At 46.2% G+C, this 19,056-nt stretch overlaps 1 protein-coding gene across 2 annotated transcripts in view; it reads right to left on the bottom strand.

The window, feature by feature from the left end:
* Positions 1 to 19,056, bottom strand: part of HPCAL1 (hippocalcin like 1) — a 74,485-nt gene that overhangs the window by 22,721 nt on the left and 32,708 nt on the right. The window contains exon 1 of one of the 2 annotated variants that reach the window (XM_013955087.2): positions 7,621 to 7,735. The exons of the other annotated variant lie outside the window; for it this stretch is intronic. The gene's annotated coding sequence lies outside the window, so the exon portion shown is untranslated. Of the gene's footprint in view, positions 1 to 7,620; positions 7,736 to 19,056 lie in introns of those variants that run through there. 2 annotated transcript variants of the gene reach the window in all.

Here is a 19,056-nt window from a genome sequence, read left to right as displayed (position 1 = left end):
CCTGGGATCACCTCCCAGCTGGGGAGAGTGCCCGAGGGGGGCCATTCCCCTCGAACCCGGCTCCAGGGCACATCTCCGTGCCTGCGCCACACTGTCCAGCGCGGCTGGGGCTCCTCCTGGTACGCTTGGTCAGTGCTACGGTAATAAATAAGAATCGAGATAAAAGAACAACATATTCTGCGCGGGGAGCCAACAGCACGGGGTGTTCGCAGTGCCAGCGCTGGGCTGCCGCAGAGGAAGGGATCCTCCCGCTCACTGCGTTCGCGCCCTGAAACTGCGGACATAGCATCATTCCTTGCCTTCTTCTTGAGCTCCATCTTAAAAACCAGACAGGCTTTGCTCCCACCACCCCAATTAGCGGCTCTCACAGGACCTGATTAACAGCTCAAAGGCATCTTTTAACTTCCAGCCCAAATTTACTCAGTGCTGGTTATAATATTTGCTTAGTCCCAAAACTGTCTTCTCTACAACATACTGTCTACTGTATATATGTGTGTATATACAGAGCAAGAGAGAATCACCACTCCCCCCGCATCAGCCTTTGTTTTCCTAGCTTAACTGCTCAGACTCTTCTCGCCTCCTCTCAAACACGGCTCTCCGCTCACCGTGCCCTAGAAATCCTCCCTGACACTTAATGCAGCCGCTGTCTCTCACGCCGGGCTGGACGAGGTGTCACCAGTGCCTGCACAGCAATACACAGCTTTGTCTTCTGTGCAGCAACGCGCGGGTTTGCCTCACCTTAGTGACTCGGGCCAGCTCTTCTCCGTGTTTCCAAATGAGCAGCTTCTCCCCCCTTTATGAACAGGGATGTTTGCTGTTAGTCCCTAGGTGCATTACCTGGATAGCACAGCTTTTCACTGAATTTCACGCCTTTTCTATTCCTTCCTTTCCCGGGGTTAACCAGCTCTTGCAGAACAGTCTCCTGATCTTCTTTCATGTTAACGATAAATTGCAATTTTATGGGGTCAGACATTTAATCTGTGCACTCCTAAATGTGGAGCTTCAAGAAACGATCTGCTGATAAGGTCTAATGGAAGAGATGGGAAATTCAGTGGAAAAAGTGTAAGAAAAAAGTGTTCCAACATGTTTTTGGACCATCTCCACGTGAAAAATCTAGTTTTTTCAGTGTGAGTCACACATGCAGTTTCTTCTCCAGCTCTAAGTGCCCTGTGACATGGGAGGACCACTTCTCCAGTTCATCCAATGGGAGAGCAAGCAATAAGGGTATATTTGTTTTATAAACAAAAGATGCAGGCTTGTACAAGGAACAAACAAACAAAATCTAACCACAACCTTAACGATGGAAGACTACAATCACTCTCTATTTGTTATTCAATAAGGTTTGTGTACAAGAAAATATATGCAGCAAGTGCAGCTTCTCACATATCTATATTTGTATTTTATACATAATCCAGCTATTGTGTTGGGTTTTGTTTTTTCTTTCTCTTTTAAAGGGAGAGATTCAGATTTGGCAGCATCAGAGGAACAGCTGTAACAAACAGAAAGGCCATTAGGCAGTTTGCTATGAAAATAAAAATTCCCCTTTACCAGAGCAGTTAAAAGAAAAACGCTTACAGAAAATGTCACTGAATGCTACTTGCAGTTTGCAGACCCCTTAGAGCACGATGGGCCTCAGATTTTGCATTTACTGATACGGGAAACAGTTCAGCAAACAAGCGTTCATGCACCCTGATGGACACACCGCGCTTGCCGGCAGTGAGCAGGCTCCGCCGCTGAGAAAAGCGTGCTTTTTTTTTTCTTTTGACAGTCACAGCAAAGTATTCCCTCTGCTGCTCACAGGCCTGCTCTGCCCCACGAACGTGACTGCAGCACGGGCACAAGCCCTTGCCTGGGTAAAATCAGCTGTGTTTCACCTCTTCCCGGGGAGGCCACGGCGGCGTCTTGAAAAGGCTTCCAAAACCTACGTGTTTCAGCATGTCGCTTAATAAAATTTCTGTGTGCATACACACCCCAAATCTACAGATCTCCTTTTCCTAAAGCAAGCTCCTTTTTCCTTGAGAGAAGCAGCTCTTCCCAGCAGCTGCGGAGAGCGGCGGCGGCCGACTTCCCCCAGCCACATTGCGTGGCCGCGGGGGCTCCCAGAAGCGCCACAGGCAGAGATTACAGAGCTCGTCAGCAGCACAACAGTCACTGCTCAGAAATAACCGCACTAAAATACATCCAATTGCTTCACATCGCCATCCTAGTAAGTGTTTCCAAGCCTGCAGCTTCCCCTAGAAAACAGATGAAGGCACGTGCACACACACTCCTGCTATCACCCCATTTAAAGTAAGCAGCGTAATAAGCCTGGTTTCACGCATCTGTGCAGCTGGAGTTATCACTTCTTTCCTAAAGAGCACATCTGAGACGGCAATACATAAACTTAACAAGCTGTCGACTTTGCCGTTCCAGCGCTGGGCTGGGAATCGCATCTGCCGGCTGCTGCCAGGGCCCAAGAGCGGGACATCGGGGCGCTCCCACCGCAACGAAAAGATTCAGAGCTGCAATCTGGTCTCCGCCGTGCCAGGCACCATGCATTGGGCTAAAAAGAGCCTGTCACTGTGCCAAAAAGCTTATAATTTAAGTAGAAAGACAGCTGACGGGACTTCCCCGCTTTGCAGGGTGGCGGAGCGAGGCAGACTTCCCCGGGGTTAGCCGGCGGCGCTTTGCTCCGCGGGGCGAGTGCGGCGGCGGCACTGAGCCCGGCAGGTGATCCGCAAATCCCCACCGCCAGCCACGGGAAAGCCCACAGAAATGCCGCTTATTATTACGCAGAACATAAGGAAATATCGCCTTGCATCGAGGAGATGGAGGAGCTGTACAAATCAATCCTGGGCAAGGTCAAGGGCAGGAACTGAGGATAAAGAGGAGATGCCTGATAAATGGCAATGCTTGGCAAGCCTAAATAAAATATGTGCTGCTTCTAACTCTAAAGGTTATGGACCTCTTTCCCACCGCTGCTTCCCAGCCCATAAAATACCATGAAATTTACTCTGACTGAAAATAGCACATGCCTTGTGTCTTAAACTTGAAGAACATTTTTTCCCCATTAGACACAGGAATTTTCCCACCTGTATCTAGCAGTAGTGCCAAAAGCTGTTCAAGTACAGTATAAATATCAGCTAAGAAGCATCACAGACTTTGGCAGTAAGCAAATGCAGATTTTGGCACTAGAACTCACAGGAATAAGTTAAAATACATGACAGCAGTTCACAAGAGAAAAACCAATCTGGCTGGTACTTGACTAACTGAATTATCACTCACATGAGAATGAAGAGGGTCATAAGCATAGCAGACAGCTAAGACAGCTAATCTACACCACTCTTTTTGGGGGAGGAAACTTTATTAATATTGTTCTTCTCGTAATAACAAACTAAACCCCTAAATGCCAAATTTAAGGATCAGTCACAATTCTCATTCTAAACAGATTTGCTACTCAGATCACTAAAACACTTGAGAGCTACTTCACTTCCCTCTATTTATGCTCTACTAATCTCTACATTTCTCTCAGTTTGATAAATTAAAAAAAAAAAAGAAAAAAGCCATTCTACTTTCAGTTTCTGATTGGAACAGGAGTTCAAAAGTCACTTTTTTATTATTATTATATAGAAATCCTATTTTCCATACAGCTTTGGTAAATAACGCCACTGAGCCGAGGCATTGCGCAGATCTGCAAAACCAGGTGTGCAGCAATGCAAACTCAGGGTCTCTGTTTCGAAACCCTTACTGAACCTACGGGGCAGTTTTCCTGGAAAGTTCCCAATGGAAAGGGAGAGGCCGGGTGCCGCGGCAGCGCTGAAGGCCTGCCAAGGCGAGCGGGCGAGGAGCCGGTTGTGCAAGGGGGGCGGTGGGCGGGCGGCGGGGGCCCCTGCCTCGCAAAGCTCGTTCAGAGCTCGCGCCGGGGCCGGTGGCGTCCCGCAAGGCCGGGCGAGAAAGCTCCGCGCCGCCCAGCCGCCCGGCCACCGCGCGAGCGCTGCGGGAAGGCCTCCGGCAAAGCAGCGCCCAAGGCGAGACCACAAAACCCTGCCTGCCCCGACGGCGCCCGGCCGCCGCACGTCCCAGGCTTCATGCCTTCTCCGCAACCTCCTTCGTCGTCTCTGTGACCCGTTTTTGAACCGTTTTCTTTTTTTTGCTTTGCCGTTGAAAGTGCCCGCGGACAGTGAGACCATTAAACATTTATTATCGCGTGAGATTAGTTTGGGTTTCGATTTCTGCTGAGCCAGCTCATGTCCTCCGGCGCTCTTACACGACCAGTCGCTAAAATACAAACTGGAGGGCATAATTGGAAAAGCAAAAAGAAAAGATTCTTCACATGACTGCAGAGTTAAAATTGCTCCTTGGACAGCTTTATCCAGAACCTCTCACTACCTTGCTCCTCACTCATAACACATGAAAGAGGCAAAGAGCTACTGCCGAGTCATCCTGAAAAACAAAAAAAGACCCAACCCTCCCCCTCCCACCCCCCAAATAAAACACCCCACCAACCACCAAAGCTGGCCAAACTGGCCAGATGAAAACAAGTCTTTAAAGAAGCTAAATTAGAAGATTACTTAAGCCAATTCCAGTCACGCACTGGTTTCATATGCCAAATTTGATTACTGAAGCAATTAGTCACAAAGTTCAACACGAGTTAAAACCACTAGATACATAAAAGAACATTCCTATACCATAGCCAGTTCTTCAGCACAGAGACAGAAAAACCTAGGGGATTAATAACCTGCTTTTAATAAGTGGTTAGCCATGTCTTGGCTGAGACACTACCCCCAGAAGGAGATGACGGCAGACATCATTAACCAGCCGTCCCTCCCCGCGCCCGCCAGTACCCACCAGCCTTAGTGCAGAGCATCTCCACGGCTGGCTACCACGCCTCTACGGAGCCAGGCAGTGCGCACACAGCCACTGTTTGGTGGAAAAAAAAGACGGAGAGGAACCCAGATCATCTGTGAGTGCTAAGCGTCCCGTGCAGAGAAGTGGTTTTTGAGCACACAGTAGCAGGACTCCAAAACCTGCAGTCGCTGTAAAGCACTTACCCATTTCACATGATTAATGATGAATTCTCTTGCTGACCATACAGAGCGTATGCATTTGACACAGAACTTTTGTAATTTCCAACGCTGCAAAAAACAGCTGGCAGTCAATAAAAGCTGACCAATTCCTGGTGATGACAGTCAGTCAAACACAGGCCTGAACATGGGGGAGCTCAAAACTCTGGGGCAAGAAACTGTCACGACACCTCGCAGTTTCCCTGCCTCACTGTGTTCTTTCTTACGTGGATTAAAGAATATATAAGCATAGGACCAAAACTAAAGGATTGAAAGACCTTATCTAATAACCCTTTGCTATGATAAAAACAGATTTTCACTGAACACCATCACAGCTCTGTTCCATGAGACTGGCCAAGTTTTCCTTTTCACCTATGATTACTTACTTAAAACAGTCCCTTGTGCAAAACTGTCTGCAGTCTTCCGGAAATTAAATTTTATCTGTCAACTTTACTCCTGACTTGGCTGCCACGTTCAAAAACACCACAGATACAGTACGACACGATTACTGCTTTGCTCCCCCATACACAGGCTTTCTCAAGTTTTGCTATTCTGCTTTTCGACTTGACTCTTCAACCAGCTTGTCAGGTAGATGCGCAACCTGTAATCCTTCCGGGCACTTTGAAAAGGACCGTTTAAATGCAGCTAGAACAACCACTGTCCACCAACACTCCTAAAACAGCGGCTGCTCCTGATTAGAGATGCTGCTTGCGCTCGCTGCTCGGCCACCTGGTATTTAGGCTGCTCTGGCAGCGCCAGGTATCAGCTGGCCGAGGTTGGCCGCCCACCACACTTGGAGTTACTCCTTTGCTCTGTCAGCCTTTCACAACGCGGTAGTCCTTCCGCTCTGCAAACCTGTGGCTGAAACTACAAGCGAAATCTCTTCCGTGCTGGGGAAACAAGTAAATACAGTTGAGAAAACTGAGGTTGTGAATGACCAAACTAAGGCACTCATTCATCTCACAGGTACTTTCCTTCATCAGCGTAAATTTTACATAATGAAACGGACTAGTGGGAAACCCTACAGGAGGTAGCTAACCCTCAAAGAGCTAATAATCCGTGAAGTATAAATATGCAACATAAATACACGGGTGATATATATGCTAGTAGGAATCAGATTATTATGAGAAATCACGCGTAAACTTAGGAGGGTTTTCAAAGAGATCCACCTGTATCACTGGCTTCTGGATTTGAGAAAAGCAAGGCAAAGCAATTCCTGAAATAAAACAAATTTAGTTCACATGGTTAGGATAGAAATGGTCCCTGCTGGCAGCTTAGACCAGAACTACATGCTGCATGAATTTTTCTGAAATATCTGTTACTGACCACAGGTAGCTAATAAGCAAGGGGAGTTTCAGCTCTGTATGAATGCAACAGCCTTAGCTGTCCCCCAGCTGTATTCTGTAGTTGCTTTCTGCTTGCCTTCGATTTCCCTTAGAGTTTCAATTAGGCACCGCATTTTTCGCTTCCTGTCTGAAACAGCCCCGTAGCATCTGTAGCACGTCAGACTCGCAAAACCGCACAAGAGTAGCACCACTCCTGTAAGAAGTTGCATTACCACAAGAGTAAAGTTATTCACGTGCCTAAATGTTTGCAATTTGAAACAACGCCTTTGCAATGCTAGAGCGGTAAATGAATTTTAGCTCTGATTAAACCATCATTACACTGCATTGTTGCATTTGCATAACAGACTGCATTTTTTTTATATATTTCTGTTTGCTTCACCAATGCTCTGTCTACTGTCCCGTTTCATCCAGAGTTGCTTCTTCCCTTCTGAATCTCTAAATCACTTGCTCGGTTTTAGGGTTTAAAGTCAATTATCTGACTAACGCCTCCCTTCATGTGCAAATTCGTACGCTTATACTGATGTAGGACCTACATGCGTAGGACCAACGCAAGCAGTGTCTTTACGTTACTAAAAACATTCACACCACCGCAGTGTATTTACGGGCGCGCACCCATTTTACACAGCCATCACGTGTGCAACAGATGTGCACGCATGGCGTCCTTATACCAAGCAATAGAAACGTGACGCCCAGAAAAGCCCAGAAAAGGTGGTGGTGCAAGCTGGAGACGACCGTGGTCCCGATGCTGACGCCACACGTCCTGTGCCACGGCTGCCCAGCGCAAACCCGCACGGTTTCGCACATCCGCACCGCGGCACCCGCGCAGGGGCGGCGGCGGAGGGCGCGAGCGCCGCACAGCAGCTCCCTCCCCGGGCGCCCCAGCCCCGGTCCCGGGGGGGCACGAGCCAGCGCCCCACGGCTCGGCTGCCGCTGGCGGCACGTCCTGCGCACGGCTCTGCCTGGGCTTCCTGGCGGCGGGCAGAGGCTGAAGTCACTGCGGTAATGACACCGGGGTTTCACAGCAGCGCCTCACGCAGGGACCCCCCCCTCCTCTTCCTCCTCCACCCCGCGCCACGGGAAACGGGCATCCCTCCACCCCAAAACCCTCGCCGGCGCTGCTCGCCGCCACCGCCAGCTGGGGAGGGAGAAGGAGGCTCTTCCCTAGGCTGATCCTCGCTGCCCGGGGAGCCACCGTGCGGGGGACAGCGCTGCGCCCCAGGAGCCCCGCTCACCTCTGCTGTCCCCGGCTGCAGGCCCTCGGAGTCAGGAGGGAGCTTTTGGGAGCTGGGACAGTCTCATCATGGCTCCAGCTGCTCTGTCCTCTGCTACAGCCCCTGCACTAACCAGGAAGTGGAGGCTAGTGAGGAGCTTATTTTTAGTTTAGTTTTTTTTTTTTTTAATACAAAGCAAAAACACATGCATAAACCACTCATTCACTCTCACTCCGCCCCGTAACGGGTTTTGCATTTAACATTCTTCCAGGACGCAGAAATTCTTGGGAAGACAGTGAAGTGGAGAACAGATGTCACTGTACCATTTTGTGTGTTTATATTACATCCCTTAGCATCCTGATTCCTAGGGTGGCAAAATAAGAGTCTCTCAAATGCTGAAATAAGTCTCTCAAGTAAAGAAATGCACAAAGCATTACATGCTGCAGTGCTGTGAAAACATGTCATCTGGCTCCCACCCAGGAAAAAAAAAGAAAAAAGAAAAAAAAGAAAGCAAGTATAGCACACTGAAAAAGGAAAAGCAGCTCCTTCCCTTCAGCTGAGCCATTCCCTTTGCTCTGGCAGAAATAGCACAAAACGGACAAAGCCTGAAGAGTGAGCATGGGAAGGAACGGCTCCGGCACTGCTGGCACCGAGTGAAACCAGGCAGATAACTGTGGTTAACCATGGTGTCTGCTCATCTCTCCCTTCCCCGCCTTCCTGGAACACATCCCCAGCCAGCATTCACTACGGCCATCAGCAAAAGACCCTGCTCACGTTTCACCCCGGCGCGCTGAAGGTCATTTCCCGCGCGAGCGCCCTGGGGCCAGCAGCTCCTGCGGCCGCGCTTGCAAACGCGCCTGAGACAACGCTGCGGCACGGCGCGACCCGGCCCCGGCCACCCGTGCAGGGCCACCCGTGCAGCTCGCGCGGCACAAGCGCCGCGGCGGCCGGGTCCCCGCGGCGGCCGGGTCCCCAGGGCTGCGGGCTCCCCGCTGCACCCCAGCCCAGGCGCAGCCTGCCCGAGCTGCCGCAGGGGCGGGAGGGAGAGGCTGGAGCAGAGTGGGGAAGACGAATCCCGCAGGCGCAGGAGCAGCTCTCGAGTGGAAATGCGGCTCCCCAGGGGCTCAGAAAAGAGAACGTAAGCGATCACCTTTAAGCAGGGCAAAACACCTGGAGGTGTCAGATACAGATCCGGAAAACACTTTGATAACTCCGGGCTCATCCTAGCGCAGGAGCTTCCCTGCAGGCCAGCTCACTCGGGAGCAAGCGGCGGCACCAGCCGCTGCCGAGGGAGGCTCTGAGCCCAGCTCCCCCTGCTCCTGTCCCCAGCCCCACACGCTCCCCGGGAGCCTACCCAACCTCCCACCAAGCAGAGCCGGGCTCAGACCGGAGACGCTCGGTGGGAGCGCGGCGAAGGTGCACAGGGTGTCGCACACGAGCCGCCACTCGCTGAGGCCCACGCTGGTCACGCAGTGCCCAGAACGAGCTGATTCAGGGAAAGAACAGCAAATTGTTCGTCCCTCCCCACCCACTTAAATATATTTTGGACTCCTAATAGCTAGCAGTTAGCTGAGTCCATGAAGGCCTTACTTTACTTCTGCAACTTTTCTGACACCGATCTTTGGGCATTTGTGTTAACAAGATCCTGGATCTCAGGAGCAGCTGAAGAAAAGCCCCAGACTTTAGTTTGAGAGGCGCCAGCAGGCAGAAAGGGCTGAATGTTCTCAGTGACGCTGACACTTTGGCAGTCTACTGCTCTTAAGGCCAGATTTAAGAGCTAGGAAGAGACCAACTCACACACCTACCACGGAAATTTCTGGTATGACATTTAGTTTCCCTCAAAGGTAAAATAAAGGTGAAAAGTTAAAAGATCCCCTAGAATTAAAAAACAGGCCAATTGGAAATTCACAGATCTTTCTTAAAAAATAAGGGAGAAAGGGTGCACATTAGCATATACATATCCATGCCTAAAGCAGCAAGACTTCTGCATTAAGGAGAACAGAACCTAGAACTTTCAAGGGGCAAATAAATTTACAGAAATACCCAATTTGTGTCAACAGACCGATGTTGCTACGTTGTCTGGAGAATTTCTTGTCAGCCACTTGTTGCAACATGCACAAGGAAAACAAATTTCTCTATTTTACAAACTGTTTCAGTTTCAGTTCGAAGAGAAAAGCCAAGCCAGAACAGGGTCACTTAGACATGGACATCATTAAAATAGAAATGACTGTTTCAGAAATCTGAAAACCCTAATTAACCATGGTACTGTTTTTATGACTGATCATTAGCAAATGCTATACCAGTTCTTTAGCAGTCAGCCAAGCAACAGACACCGCTCTGACGGGAACTGATGCCTAATTCTAGCCAGGGAACTGCATTCATTACTCTCTGCATAACATACTACTTTTTCACAACAGGTGCAAACTGTCATTTGGATGAAAATAAACTTAAAATATAAAACTGAGCCACTTGAAACTGTAAGAAGGCGATTGTCTTGTGTTTAGTATCTCACTACTGATTTTTGCTTCCAAGAAAAGAAAAATTCACGTAGGTATGCCATTACACAGTTGCTCAAGAAAGGACTGTACACCTTCAAATATCACAAGCAGGCTGTCAAACACATAATTTTTACTTCCAGAATCTTGACAATAATAGGGAGATGAATATGAATATAAGAACAGGAAACTAAGGTGGTTGCGCCACTCCAACCAAAGGTCCTCTAAAGTAGGATTAAAATACAGTCATGAAAGTCAGTGGAACCTTCTGGATATCTTAAATAAGTAATTTTGCAAAGGCAAAATTTTTCTGTGGGAAAGGCTTTATAACATTAGGTTACATTAGCTAACAAACACCCTTTGCATTAGTCTAAGCAAACCGTCTTGGCCAGTCTAAACCGCTGGGCTGGGTTTTCTAAACAGGTCAGCGCACTCTAGCACCCAGACGGACATGGGGCAGGCTGCACTTTGACATACTGTTTAGTCATGCTGCAACCTAGATTCACCTTGACCAAGTAGCCGAACTTGTCCTGTCAAAAGAGTGGTTAAAAATATACCTTTATCCTGACCTGGACAGGACCGTCACCTCTTCTGCGAATGCCAGAACAGGCAATCGAACGGCGCAGTCCTGCTGCCCCTCTCCTTCAGTGCTTCACTGTGTTACACCGACAGCCGTGCGTCCTGAAGGCGCTACCACAGAGCACAAAGCTTGCCAGAATCATTGCTTGTCTTATTTCCAAAGGTTTTCCCTAAATTATTAACAAAAAATTAAATCTTTAACTGTAATCAAAAGAAAAATGAGGATACTGACTAGCACAGCCCTGGGCTTTTGCTATACTAGAGACATTTACAAAATATCACTGTCAGTTTGCCGGTCTCATTAGTCACCTTATCTGTATTTTATCAGCTTTTGTACAGTACCCATTCAACACCCTCTGGAAATGCACCAAGGTGTTCAACGCCAGGGTCACTAAGAGGCCAAATACCACCTTGCCTTGCCAGCCCCTAAGGCAAGGCCTTGCAGACCCCCGGCACCGAGCACAGGAGAGCTCCCAAGGGAAAGCATTTAAGTGTCAAGACTTCTGCTTTCCAATCTCCAAAGAAGCCTACAGATCGCCTTAGCAGCCTAATGGACTGTGTTTATTGCCGCATCCTTCACTTTATAGGTCAACATATACCAGAGAGCTAGCAATTCACAGCTAATCAGATTTCCATGCAGACTGACAAATGGCTCCCAATAAGAATATAAAAAAAAAAAACATAAAATAAACAGTCCCTATAATCAACTAGCTCAGTGTAATGCAGTAAGTGCGCAGAAAGCTCATATGTTTTATTAACACATTTGTTTCCAATTTGCGGCAGCATCCCGCGGGGGGCTGGCCGTGCTGCCAAGGACCATCTCAGGCTCTTTCCAGGAAGGAGAGCGCTCTGCTCAAGATGTCTCTGCAGTCCTGGTGTTTAACATACATTTGCCCTGTTCTTTGCAGCACTGAGAGTTTCTGCTCCAATAACATTGTGCTATTTTTAAATAAAATTCGTGGCAATTCCTTAACATGCCATTAGTGTGGTCACAAAATGCCAAAGCCTGAGCTAAAAACAGACTAGGGACACATGCTCACAAAGGAGGTCCTTGGTCCGTGGCTGGATTTCCGCAGGCTTGAAACTGTTCATAGGCGAGTCCTTTCTCACTGCCCAGCACAGACCCCAAAACTGGCAATGGCGTTGCCTTTAATCCCACAGGCTGACTGCAAATAGATGCATAAATCAACCTTCCCATGAAGGCCAAGCACCTCTCCTTGCTTCAGCTTCTCCTTGTTACCCTGCACCTGCAGATCTGGTGCATTTGGTCCCTTTGAACTCGTTTCTACACACACACACAATCACACGCTTTGAATCAAAGTATTTTGGAAAGCTCACTCATCACAAAGAGTGAAGAGCTTGAGAAGTTGAATGAGATTAGGGAATATCACCCCTCTCTTCCCTCTCCCTGGTGCACTCCTGGTGACTGAAGGGCACACTGCACCCCAAGGGCTACATTACCGAGCCCAGCAAGCAACTCCAGCGCAAGGGAACCAGGAGGGGAGGAGGTGCTGTAAAAAGAAAATCCTGAACCCCTATTGTGCTGGCCCTCAGGTTACTTTAAGAGATACCAAGGATTTCCTGCATCCAAGCACTGCATTAGCACTGCAGCGCTCGGAGGTCTGGCACCTGAGCTGCCAAGCAGGTAAAGGGGACTGCAAATCTGCCAAGGTCTTAGATTAGGTGTGAAAGAAAAGCCATGTGTACACAATACTCTTAATGTAGCTATAAACAGACTCCTGTGAACTCAGGTTTCATACATTGTATTGACACTCCTGTCTTAATAGGATTTGCGGGGTAGCCCAAACCAGTTGCAGGGGCTGCAGGGGTAAGGGAAGCCTGGCAGCGCTGCCTGCCCTTTCAGCCCCCGCCGAGAAGGGAGAGCTGAGCAGCGCAACCGTGTTTTCACAGCACGTGCACGCTTTAACTTTCTGGAAGCGGAGAAGCACAAACACAATCGCAGGTTTTCAGTGTCCTCTTCAAACTAAGGCAGAACATGACCACGAGAAAGACCCAGCAGGTCTCAGCGAGTTGAGTGCACGTGCAGCATGATGGGGAGAAAATTTCTGGGTTGACAATTGCAAAGCAAGTTCATCTCATGGCTGAATTTCAGAAACTAGAACTCCATGGTCTTTTTCTAATACAAATGCTATTTCTTTCTCTTTTACATTCATCTTTTTCTACACTTAGAGAGTAAGAAGGAAAACAATGCTCTAATAAAATATACATTATAGCAGCATTTAGATAATTTTAAATAATTTAAAATATTAGATTGTTTTCCTACTCAAGTTTATTATGTCATCCCACCTTCTGTAAGGAAACAAAACTAATTCTCCCGCTAGTGAGTCAGTATGTTATTCAAACAAACAAGTAAGATGAGAATTTACACACCTCTTGCATTACTTGTATACTAATAAAGAAATCGTGCCCTTACTGTTTGGGTTACTGTCTGTTAACCTGAGATACTGGCCTGAGTACTGCTAACCAAATAACCAAATACTTAACTCTGCCTTCCTGGACACCAGTCTCAGGAGTGCCTGTTCTGCAGTTTTTAAACTGTTGCATGACCATAAGCGATACAGGAACCATGGAGGACCATGACTGCAAGTGCTCATCCCTGTGCTAAATGCCCCAGGTCTTTGCCCGATGCTGCTCAGCGCGACGTCCCAGGCATGCCTGTGGCACTGGGCACACTCACCTCCTAGCCGCAGGGGCTCCAGTCTCTCCACACCCAACTCCTGTTTCTGGAATGAGATTTGGCTGTTGGGAGCACTGGGAATTCATAACACGGAAGAAACAATAAAGTTGACCTTGAGCTGGTTCAACGCACTCATTCTGAAACTTAAGTAGCAAAAAATGTGATGCGTCATTTTTTCCTACCACAATGAAAAAAAGGGGCTGGTTTGTGAGCTAACCCTACCTGTCTGCACTGCATCTCCTTGTTCAGTATTGACTGCATGCAACGGAAATTATATACATACAGTGTTTGCACAGATATCTAAGAACCCCAGGCAGAAGTGATTGTAAAGAGGCATGTAGTTTAAAATTTCATTAAAGAAATGGCTATAATACAATCACAAGTCACTCAGTTCACTGGCGGCTGAACGTTGCTAAGGAAAATTATGAGGCTTCCCCTGCAAATATCCTTATCTTCCTGCAACAGAGGAAAAGCGAGTAGTTTAACAACATCTTTATTCAGCACGTGTACTAGACTAGAATAAAAAGGTAATTGTTAAATAGTTTAAAACAAAGAACCTAGCAAAATTTATTCAGCCTTAACAAACCAAGTGAAACAGTGCTAAGAGGCTTTACCAGCTATGCCTTGCACTTAGTCCTTTCTTAGAAAACTTTCTTTAAAAGATGCAAAGGCCATCTGTTGCTTAAGAGCTTCCAGTCAGGATGAATGACAGACAGGTGGTTCCTTCTGCAAAACTCATTTTCTTTTATTCCACACAAGGAGATAATTCAGCTCAGAAAAAAAAAAAAACACCCCACAAATACAAAAAACAGAAGGGGAAGTAAGAAAAATGCTTGAATGTTAGAATAGGCCAACTACTGAGCTAGAAAATCTAGATTAAATTAAGCATTCCTGCGAACTTGTAATAGACAAATGAATGGCTTCCATCTGGAAGCTCAGCAAATTAACTTGGATCCTGGTTAAGAAGACAGCACCAGAGCCTGCCTCCAGAAATGTAAATATCCAGTGTGCATCTGCAATCCAATCACAGGCTAAAAATATAAGACAACTCAGAGTGGAAATCTGATTTTGTGTCTACCCTCTTAATGGGAAATAAAACAATCACTCTCTGTAAACACAGCAATCTGGCCTCCTTCTTCCTCCTCTGAGAGACACTGCAAGACATTTCTGTACCATGAAAGTCTTTCAGTTGTCTTTGCAAGGCCACAGCTTACATGTTGGGGGCCTCACTTTTCTCCCTCATACCTGCTTCTCCATCTCCTTTTCCATCCCATGCCTCAGTCTTCTCCTCTGTGCTGTTCTCAGCTTTCTGTTTCCTTACTCCACTTTATTTGGTCTTTTTTATTATTATAGTATCCAAGTTTCTCGTTCCCTGATAGATTTATCTGTAGCCTTCTGGTAAGACAGGAAGGGCTACAGCTCTGCATTTGCATAGGGAGACCTCAACCACATGCATGAATAAGGCCTGTGAATAGGACTAAATTTAGCTCAGAAGAGGATGCTCTCACTGCCAAGGGGGAGAAGTAGACGAGGAAAGCAATTCAGAGCGAGAGCCTATTTTAGATGCTCCCTGGAGGTGCCTACCTCTCTCAAAGCTATAGAAAGAGCCTCGGGAGACCAGGCCTAGCCTCTGAGCATTATCTCCAAGAGCGTTCTTTTGACCCTAAAAAAGAAAGAAAAGTCATTATAAGGTAATGTCATCCATATGGTTCAAGAACTGACACTGCAAGGGGAGTTTTAGGACGTTCAGCCACTAGAAGGCATTCACGGAAAGAGGATGTTTCTCAGTGGATGAGATATGCCTGCTCAGAGCAGGCATGGCTGACAAGAGTTTTAAACAAAAACAAAAAAAAGTCCCCTAGGGACAGAATAATCAGAAAAATCAGCTAATTTCCACATCTGGTTTTAATAAACAGACAGGGGGATTGGTAAATGTGGACAGAAAAAGCACAAGGCATCATCTAAAGTTGGGAGAACAAAGAGTATATTAGCATTGATAGCAGCAGTCAGATAGGATGGTATCTAATTAGCTAGAAATTCACAGATGATGAGTAAGAAACAAGATCAAGCATTAACACATTACTACTGAGAGCCAGGGCAAGACCGTGGAAAAGTCGGACATGAAAAAGTCAGGAAACAGAGAAGGATATGAGAAGGATAAGAAATTCGGGAGCACAGCAGTCGCGGCCGGCCTGCAGGTGCAGGTGGGTATGGGATACTCGGGACACGGGCACGGTGCTGGCAGCCACGCTGCAGCCCTGCGGAGTCACTGCCCAGCACATTGTGGATGGCAAGGTCCCCAGATCAAGCCCCTTAGCCTTTCTATCTAACTTACTGTAACTCCCCAATATATTAAACTGAAGATCCTAATATTAATTATAAGAGCTGACCACAGATACTCTTGGAGACAGCGGACAACAGATCTAATCCTCCAGTTGCTAAACTAGAAGAAGGTGATACTAATTTAGACATTGCAAGCAGCAGTGTTACCAGTCACAGAGAGTAACTTTGGACAGGACCATCATCATGTAACAACGCATTATGGAGAACTCTCTGAAATGAAACAGAGAAACTAACATTTCCAATTTCCTGTAAGCTTTGAGGAATCAAAGGAACTAGTCAGGAAGTCAACTGGCCTGAAGTGCTCAAGGACAAACTTGCAAGAAGCTTTATGCCAAAGATAAAATAAATAAATAAATGAAAAGGAACTTATAACCCCAAGCAATGTGTGGGAAGTCTAGGGTAATGATTCCCATACCTCCAAGGGATATTAGGATGAAGCAGAGTGCCTACAAGGAAGGGAAAGGAAGGGTTGCTCAGCAAAGACAGTTGTGTCACGGAGGTCAGCAAGCAAAGTGGAATTGCTGAAGTGGAGCAGAATTAAATCATGCACATAAAAATAAAGAACAAAGATTAGAATGTTCTTCGGTCATACAAATAAAAAAAAGGAGAGTAGGAAAAGTAGCAGACTAGCAGGACTTGGCTGATTCAGCTCAACAAAATTAAGGCACAAGGAGGGAGAGGAGTGTTTGCTATAAATGCATCAGGACAGTGACACAGCAGAAGTGGGGGGGGGGGGACAATGCTGACCCACAAGCAAACATTAAACTGCCTGTGAATAAGTTAAAACTAAAACTGGAGCAGTTTCTAATCAGGGAGGGAGGTGAGCAGCCTTTCAGTAGGGGCAAACACCCGAGAGGGTATTTGTTGTTTTTCCAAGTTGGAAGTGGACCAGTCCCTCTCTGCAACAGCAGCAGACTGGACTTCCCAATCAATGCAGCCTCTTAAAATATGGTATTCTTAAACATGGTGACCACCATCAGCTCAAAGAGAAACTTAAACGACAGGATGATGAAAAAGTCTCATGATGCATGGAGAAAATCATCTTAAATATAAGATTAGATGAGGTTAATTGCCCCCTGTCATTTCATCCCTCAGCACCCACAGACAAAATTGCTCTTGGTCCTCTCCAAAATCAACTTTCTGATCTCACCAGAACATCACTGCTGTTTTATCTCATTTGGTAGGAGCTGCAGCACAGGCTCCCACACCTGGAGGTTTGGAGAAGGGAAGGGTGGTTATTTTTAAACAGTGGTAATTTGATCCATTTTGGAACAGGCACCAAAGCGATACCAAAATGATCATTGCTGCTGCTGGGTGGGAGCTATCTGCCTCATGTTTCTCTGTTAAAATTTGGTAGCAAATATATTAAGACTAGAAAGAGGCTTTGCTCTGCATACCCTTAATGCAGCACAGATGTCTGTCTAGAGTTCATTCCTGAACTTCAGCATCCTGAGTAAAAGCAACCTGCATCATTTATAAGGCCTGTCATGACTGTTCCTTCTACCACATGCAATTAAAAAAAGGTGATTCATTTAGCTGAGAGAGCTGCCTTTTGTTAAGATTAAAAAAAAAAGTGTGTAGTACAAGCCATCTTTTAAACCTTCTTTTTCTCCACCAAAAGTGTTACTAACAGATCACAGGGTTGCCTTTAGTGGGAGAGAAAATATACCCTACAAAGAGACATAGTTCTTTCACAGACCAACACCAATTTCTATTTAATGAGCCCTACCACTTCAGATAGCATGGTTGTGATCGGGTTTGTGGCTACATCACACTAGCATTCAACTATACCTTCAGTAATTGGCTTTGCACCTGCAGCTTGTTGAGAGTCAAAGTCTGTGCAACAACAGAATTCCCATCACATAAGTCAGCACAACAAACCTATTATTGTCCAGCTTACCAAGAAAAAGATGGGTGTTCCTGGAATAACTGTGACCGGAATAACCTAAGCATGAGAAGTTACATGAGTAACTCCCTGACTTGTGCCCAGCTCCACTGCTACTCACGAGCAGAGATCCTGCTCAGCTGGGCGTGCAACCTAGTGCATCGCTGCTATTCAAAATAATGAAAACCAGCTTAACCTCTAACCTGAGGAAATACTCTGAGGATGTCTCCTCAAAGAGAAAGACAATTAAAAACAGAACTAGCACATGCAAAAGTCCACAGTACCAACAGACACTAGAGGATTTTTTTCTGAATCAGTTGCGTCAATGCAATGTTGTACGTAGCACTATGACTTGTAGCTGCAAAAATGTTAAAAATGTCAAGTTTACAAAATGCATAAGAAACCAAAGTGAAGTCTTTTCTGCAGTCTTTCAGCTCCATCTTGCTTTTTCTCTCACAAATCATTGCATTTTAAAGTGTTTAGTCATCTTCCTAATTTCATCTTCAAATCAGACAGCTGCTTAAGTAGGTGCTGGGAAGTTCTCCCTCTGCAGCATGTAGGCAAAACTAGAGGCAGCTTCTGAAAATAAAGTCAGGGCTTAAGCAGGTATGCCCATTATGTGGACTACTCCAGGAAGTAAACAGATGATCGATTAATATTTTCACATGCTCTGCATGATGCTATCAACTAACAAAGAACAGCACTTGTGACCTCAGATCAACAAAAGCTCTCAAGCATCTTTATTCACCCAGATTTAGCATGCATCTAAACGCATGAATAAATCCAGCTGACCTGATGATAATCTAAGCACACACCTAAAATGAAATAGAAGATTGAATGTACTTCTGGCTCAGAGCAGACTTCATATCCAAAGTCTAAGACTTCCCTTTCATTGTATGCCTTTCAGTGTAGGACAGAATCACAATACTGAAGAAAAGGAGTAGACTGAAAGAGGGCCACACTACAAATCACGATTTATTTTATTGTCAGTGTCTTATCTTTAAACCATTCTTGTAGGGAAGGAATAGCGGGGAAAGGCTCAAAAATTATTTCAAAGACACTACTGTACTGGCTGTCTTCTAGCAGATTAATCATTTATTGCCCACTTAGCAATGAATGCAATTGTTTTGGAATATATTCATTTTGCAAAATTATGAGAAGAGTATAAAGTGAGTGAGTCAAGCTGAATTTAAGTCTCATTTCACATTTGCTTTGGACATGTTATCTTGACTACCAACTTCAAGGAAAAAAAAAAAGTCATGTAGATTAAAGTTTATTGATTACGCAGACAGCAATTCTAGCCCAGCAATTTGAGATCTCTCCAAGGGAAAGAAAAGAGATGGTATTTACAGAAACTGCTTCTAATGAGAAAACCTTAAGGCAAGAAAGGAAAGCTGAGGGCAATGAGTATCAATTTTTATAGATTATAAACAACTGTTTGCTCTTTTTCTTTTATA

Source organism: Apteryx mantelli, chromosome 3 (genome assembly GCF_036417845.1).
Source record: "Apteryx mantelli isolate bAptMan1 chromosome 3, bAptMan1.hap1, whole genome shotgun sequence".
NCBI classification, from domain to species: Eukaryota; Metazoa; Chordata; class Aves; order Apterygiformes; family Apterygidae; genus Apteryx; species Apteryx mantelli.
This window is presented reverse-complemented; position numbering and strand designations above follow the sequence as displayed.